Below are 6,000 nucleotides of genomic sequence, written 5' to 3'. Positions count from 1 at the left end.
TCAACAAATCTCTCCTTTCCCTGCTGCTGGTCTGCCTGTATTAGCTCAACACCATCTTAGGGAAAGTGAAGGGTGGGTGCATGCACAGGTCATTAAAAAATAGTTAAATTGAAACATTCTAATTATTCTTAGCAGCCTTCCCAACACAAGCCAAAGGCATTCCCCAGTGTAACTCCACCTTCTTGTGTCTTGGGTGAGATTTATTTACATGTGCTTAAGCAAGAGATACATCTTAAAATAATCAAGCCAGTGTTTATTTTGGCTCTCTTTGAGTCTTTTCCCACACCAGAAATCCATCCAGAGCCTGTGCAGTAAAATATTCCTTTAAGAGATGCATACCACACTGTTGGTATGAAGTGGGTTGGTCACTCTAGAAAGCGTACACTAACAAGACAGTAACAGATGGTCTCAAATCTTGGTATGGAGTTGTTGTGGCTACTGTTTTTATATTAAGCATTAATTGCTGGAGGTGGAAATCATGCTTCTTAGTGTGCCAAAGCCCAGAGACGGGTCTCACTGTGTAACTCAGATGCAGAGAGTGGAGGAGAGAAGGGAGAAGTCTGGCTGGAAACCTGGGATGCCGTGAACTTCTGCCCTTGGCCAGAAGGACTGCCTGTCATCTCCACTTTAGAAGTCACTGTCTGGGATGCAAAGGAATTTTGACGTGGAGCAAGGAAGGTTCACCAGGAATGGAAGCAATTTGGGAGGTAAAATGAGTTGTCTCTCAAACAACAGTCTGCCTATGAGGAACTGTTGGCCTGCTTAAGGTGAAATGAACATGGAGTTGAAACTGAGGAGAGCTGATGTAATGGTAATGTGGACTAGGCCAGGAGCATGTCCAGTTGTGCTGTGTATATTCTGTGTTTTGTATTTTTAATGTTACCAAGTGAAGCACTGGATCCTGAAGTTATGGGTGCAAAGTTCCTATTGTCCTGTGGAATTTTTATGTACAAATACTCTTTTTTGCCCACAAAATGTGTTCTTTTTTCATATTATTAAAAAAAAAAAAATTCCCTCTGGATTTATCAAAGAATGCTACTGTACCAAAATCTTAAAAGAAATACTATCACTTGTGAAAGAAGGAAACTATACCACTAACCCTGTACCCCAACTACCATTTATTGGTGGGACTGTAGTTTTTCTCAATGTAATTTCTGTTTCTGCACTTTTTTTTGCTATTATTATCACTTGATATACTTTCCTCATCCATTCTTCTATTCAATCTTTGGTGTATCAGAAGATGTTATTCCTTAGGTTAAGCCTACCTACATAGTTTAACCTGGTGCTTTGTTATGGGAGATGCAGCTTAAGAGTGGCATCTCTTGTTGCATATACACATCACGTATGGAGTTTCATCACTGTGGTGCTGCTCTAACTTTTTTATAGCTCTGGGTAGTGCTTTGGGGCTCTTCTGCCCTAAAAAGACTTCAAGCTTCAGCTGGGGCACAATCTTCTTTACCTGTAACCTTGTTTGATTTTTCATATAAAAACATCTGATTCCATTCAATACATATAAACGTAGTCAGTGTGATATATCTAATAAGGTCCAGATCACTTGCTAAAGTGATCCATAGCAGAGCTTAGAAAGCCAGACTTGGTATCCTGGCTACGTTCCTGTTTCTGCTGTTACATACTGCCTTCATCAGCTGCCTGTGCAGTATCACTTTTGGAGAACTTATCGTAACATCATTACATTTTTCATCTGTCTTGAAGTCTTGATAGGTTCATCCAGTTTCATTTTGAGATGGAGGAAGAAGAACAAATCAAAAACTTCTGACAAATATCAAAATGTCCTCATGTTGTCAGAACGAAATGTATCGGTGCTTCAAAAGGCAGGATAAAAATTTTATGTTTTGACTTTTTAATTTAATATTATGTATTATAATGTAAAATAAAAAACTAGGTCAAAATTAATTTCAAACTAGCACAAGCTAGTGGAGTTTTACCTGTAGGATGTATTTTTTTTCAAAGTGAAAGGTTTCATATACGTGTAAGATACTGTTCTCTCTTTTTGTGATTCCTCTTATCAGTCTCATTGTGCCTTTGTGTGATCCTTCTTTGTGCTATATCTTACATTTTGTTAGCATTTATTCCTTGTAATGCATGGATTCTGATAATTAGAAGTTTCCAAAGTATTTTTCATTTTTAGGATTATTTCTTCTCTCCTTTTTAAAAACCTCCCTAGAAAATTACAGATTAGGTAAAACTTGGAAGATTCTCATGTTTTGAAGCTTTAAGCAGTGCTGTTTGATTAGTTTTGGGCTGTCAGAGTGCAAAATGTCCAAACCAACGTGGTGACTGAGCTTTCCTGATGATATTGTAAATATGCATCAGTTCCCAGAGGTGCATAGCTCAGACCTCTTCACTGATGAATAGGAAAACCCTGCTGCTGCTTCTGTTACAGTAAATTAGTAGAAGGTAATACGTGGTGAGGTAAAAGGAGAAAGAGACAATGACCTGTGAGACTGATGATGGTGGGGAAGAAGGAAGGGTAGAAGCAGAAAATAGGCACAATTGGTTTCAATAAAAAACCTTTTTAATGCTACTTAGAGCTGTTTTTTACAGTGGAAGGATGTTTAGCATCAATTATAGCAGAGGTACTTTTTTTTTTTTTTTAATTTCACTGTTTGTTTAAGGTAACTTACCGTATCGCTTTTATTCCATTAGCAGTCAGTCCTTCCAGCTAGGTGCAATAGTCAGTTGTTAGTGCACATTTTGACCATCCATCTTCAATTATCCATTAGTGCTTTCTCACACAGTGTGCAGAAGGCACGCACCGATGGCTAATGCACATTCCGTTGTTGGCACTTCTGTGACCTTTCATCTTTCCCTGTTAAAGCAGTGGTCATCTACCCACCTGAAATGTAAGTGCACTGAAGTCAGTGGAAGAAGACTGATACACGCAGTTGGTTCCAGCTCTGCCACTGGTGTTCTGGATGCCCTTGGGCGTCTCACTTATATCCTCTCTGTGCCTCAGTCCCTATCTGTTCAAAAGCAGATGACAGTATTTCTTTTGTCTACTTATCCTGCAAACTGTTCTTTTGCAAGGGCTGCCTTTAAGTATTGTGACCTTCATGGAGCCTTAGAATATTGTAGCATAAATAGGATTAGAAGAAAAATTTTGGTGGAGTAACACAAGTTTCCCCTTGGAACAGTGGCTATACATTTCCCAAAGAAAAGAAAGGCATTCATTTATTTGATCTTTAACTGAAGATTTTTTATTCAGTTTGAAATGTGAAGATTTTTGTCATGTTATGGAAATCTATTAAGATGACCAAATGACTAACATATTCGGGTGACGCATATTAGTTGGTCCAAAATCTATTCTGACTTGCCAGACTAAAAGGTGATGACCTTTATCTTACCCATGGAAATTTTTAGAGCAATCCCCATACTTTTCTTACTTCAAAACATACCAAACATTATTTAAAGCTGTTAAGGAGATGAACAGTGTATTGGGACCATATTGCTCTCCTATCATCTGGCATAATGGTTTTCTTTTTGCCATTTAAGATTAAAACACATATGGAACTTGCTTTAATTTGTCACTTTTATTTTCTGAGTTGCTGAGTTCCAGCTTCAGCTGGGATGTCACATTAATTCTGTTTAAATCTTGGGGAGCAAGCAGGTTGATTGGAGTTAACTGTGTACTGTATAATGATTCTGAGCTTAAGCAGTGTTATCTCCAGCAAATGTCTTTTCTACAATAGTCATCTGTGTGGAGCCCTGGAGCAATTCTTGGCTTTTTCACTCATATCACTTCACTATCAAAGCTGAAATGATTAATATTCACAGAAAAAAAAATAGAATTTTCTCACTGCAAATCTTCCTTTCTATTTCTATTTGGTGAGAACCAACCCTTCTGCATGCATTATATGGATCAGCTAGAACGAGTCTGAGGAGTGAGGATGTATATCTGTGAAAGTGATACAAATACATCACTGTGATTATCAGAAAGGAATTGTTAACGTGTCCGTATTCCTAGCACACTCACCTTTTATTTGCTGAGGCTAAAATCCTGCCTGGCTTTTTGTCCTGATTCTCCTGTTAGCTATGGTAATATAAAATTAAGAATGGTGCACTTGAGCAGGCTGGATTTCTGTTGTGTGGAAGTGGGGCAAGTGAAAATTGAATTGCTCCCCTTTGTCGCTGTGAGAACAGCGCTGCTCTACGGAGTGCTTTCTGATGGAGAACAGCCACTACACCTAGCTGCATCCTGGGGGTTGGCAATGCGTGTGGTGTGACCTTGGCCCAGGCACATGCAGAACCAGTCAAGTCTTGGACCACTTACAAGTACTGTGGTTTTCAAGAGCAGATGCTGACTGAACTGCTCCCAACTTCTCCCTAGCCCTGAAAGTGCTCAGGACTTCTAAAATAACACCAGTCTAAAACAAGTTCCCAGATATCCATCTAGGAGTCTAAGATGCCCATTATTTAGAAACAGAAACAAGGCAGCCCAAACTTGGCTCAGGTGCATGAACTGTTTTCCAAAAGCTGGTTTTAAAAGTGAGGCTCAGGCTGATTTCAGATCTGCTGAAGTCAGTAGTAATCTTTACACTGGTGAGGAGCACCTCTAGATGACATCCCAGAAGTCAGTGCTTCACAGGAGGAGAGTGTTCATCTGAATCTTCTGTTGTGAAAATGGTGAGTGCTCATACATTTAAGCAGAGCACACTTCACCCTGCAAAAGCAAATAGCCTCTTTACTTTTGAGAGCCCTTTGTTGTCCAGCCATGTCAGCCTAAAGTCTATATATATGTACGAAGTATTGTATGTGTATATAAATACATATCAATTTATCTATAGATCTACATATATATATTTTTGCTGGATTTTATCTGATACCAGTTAATTATTAACTCTGTTGGATGGGTGAACTTTTAATTCTAATGCTTTTTTGAAGTACTTTGAAATGTCTTGGCAGGATAGAGTGTAGAAGTTTCAGATGCTGTAATTCTTCTGAATGCAAGAAGTCTACCATGAGGGGTGTCCAAAGCATAGTGCATAATGGGTATTGTAATGCCAGCCTGCTACATGAAGAAATGTTGCAAAAAAGGAGGGGGGCTCTGCAGAAGAAAGATACTTGGAGGATTTAACTCTAAATCTGGCCTGGGCATAAAGCAGAAGCAAGACTTACCTGCTGAAGAACCAAATACAACCCATATCTGAAGAGCAGGAAGGGGTATGTCAGACTCAGTTACCTAACCTGAGACTGGTGACACAAAGATGAAGCCAAAGTACTGCTGCCTGTGCAAGGCTGCGGGAGGAGAGGAGCTGAGACCACTGGCTCCTCATGCAGGGTGTTGCAAGTCTTTGTGCTGTAGGATCCTGCTGAGCTGGGGCCCAACATTGGGAGTTTGTGCATGCTGAGTTCCTCCTACCTGGAGTAGCCCTTTGTTGAAATTTCTGTACACTCCTGCAAAGAGTCTGTGCAGGAAGGAGGCACCTACAGAGGGACTGGAGCATCCAGGTTTCCCAGGGAGCTTATAGTGTACCTGAGTTATCTGTGTGAGGAGCTGGTACTATCAGCTGTCATCCCAAAGAAAGAAAAATCCTCAGCTTTTGCAGGTACGACTGTAAAATGGTAACTAAGAAGTTGTAGGTTAGATTTGCAAGCTGGATTTCTTTCCTCTTCAGAAGGGAAACCCCTTTTTTTCCATGCGGGAACATCAGAGGAGGCCTCCTGCTATGTCTTCCTGTCAAACAAGGGTTTGGTTTTGGGTGAGGACAGACTCCAAGGCCAAAGTATTTTTGATTCAAACACTGCTGTGCTGTGTCCCTCTCCAGCCACACCTTCAGCCTGGGATGTGATCCTAACCAATTTAATTGAAAACAATAAAAAGAAAGAGCTGCTTCCAGTGATGCTAGTAATTTTTTGTAGCAGCATTATAAAGAGCAGCATGAATTTGACCCTCTCTGTCAGTGAGCCAGCAAAAAACCTGAACAGATAATGCAGACAAATATAAATCAATAAAAGCTGTGATCAATAAAAAGAGCTTTC

Source organism: Platalea leucorodia (genome assembly GCF_965183815.1).
Source record: "Platalea leucorodia genome assembly, chromosome: Z".
Classification (NCBI taxonomy): domain Eukaryota; kingdom Metazoa; phylum Chordata; class Aves; order Pelecaniformes; family Threskiornithidae; genus Platalea; species Platalea leucorodia.
Note: the sequence above shows the minus strand (reverse complement) of the source record.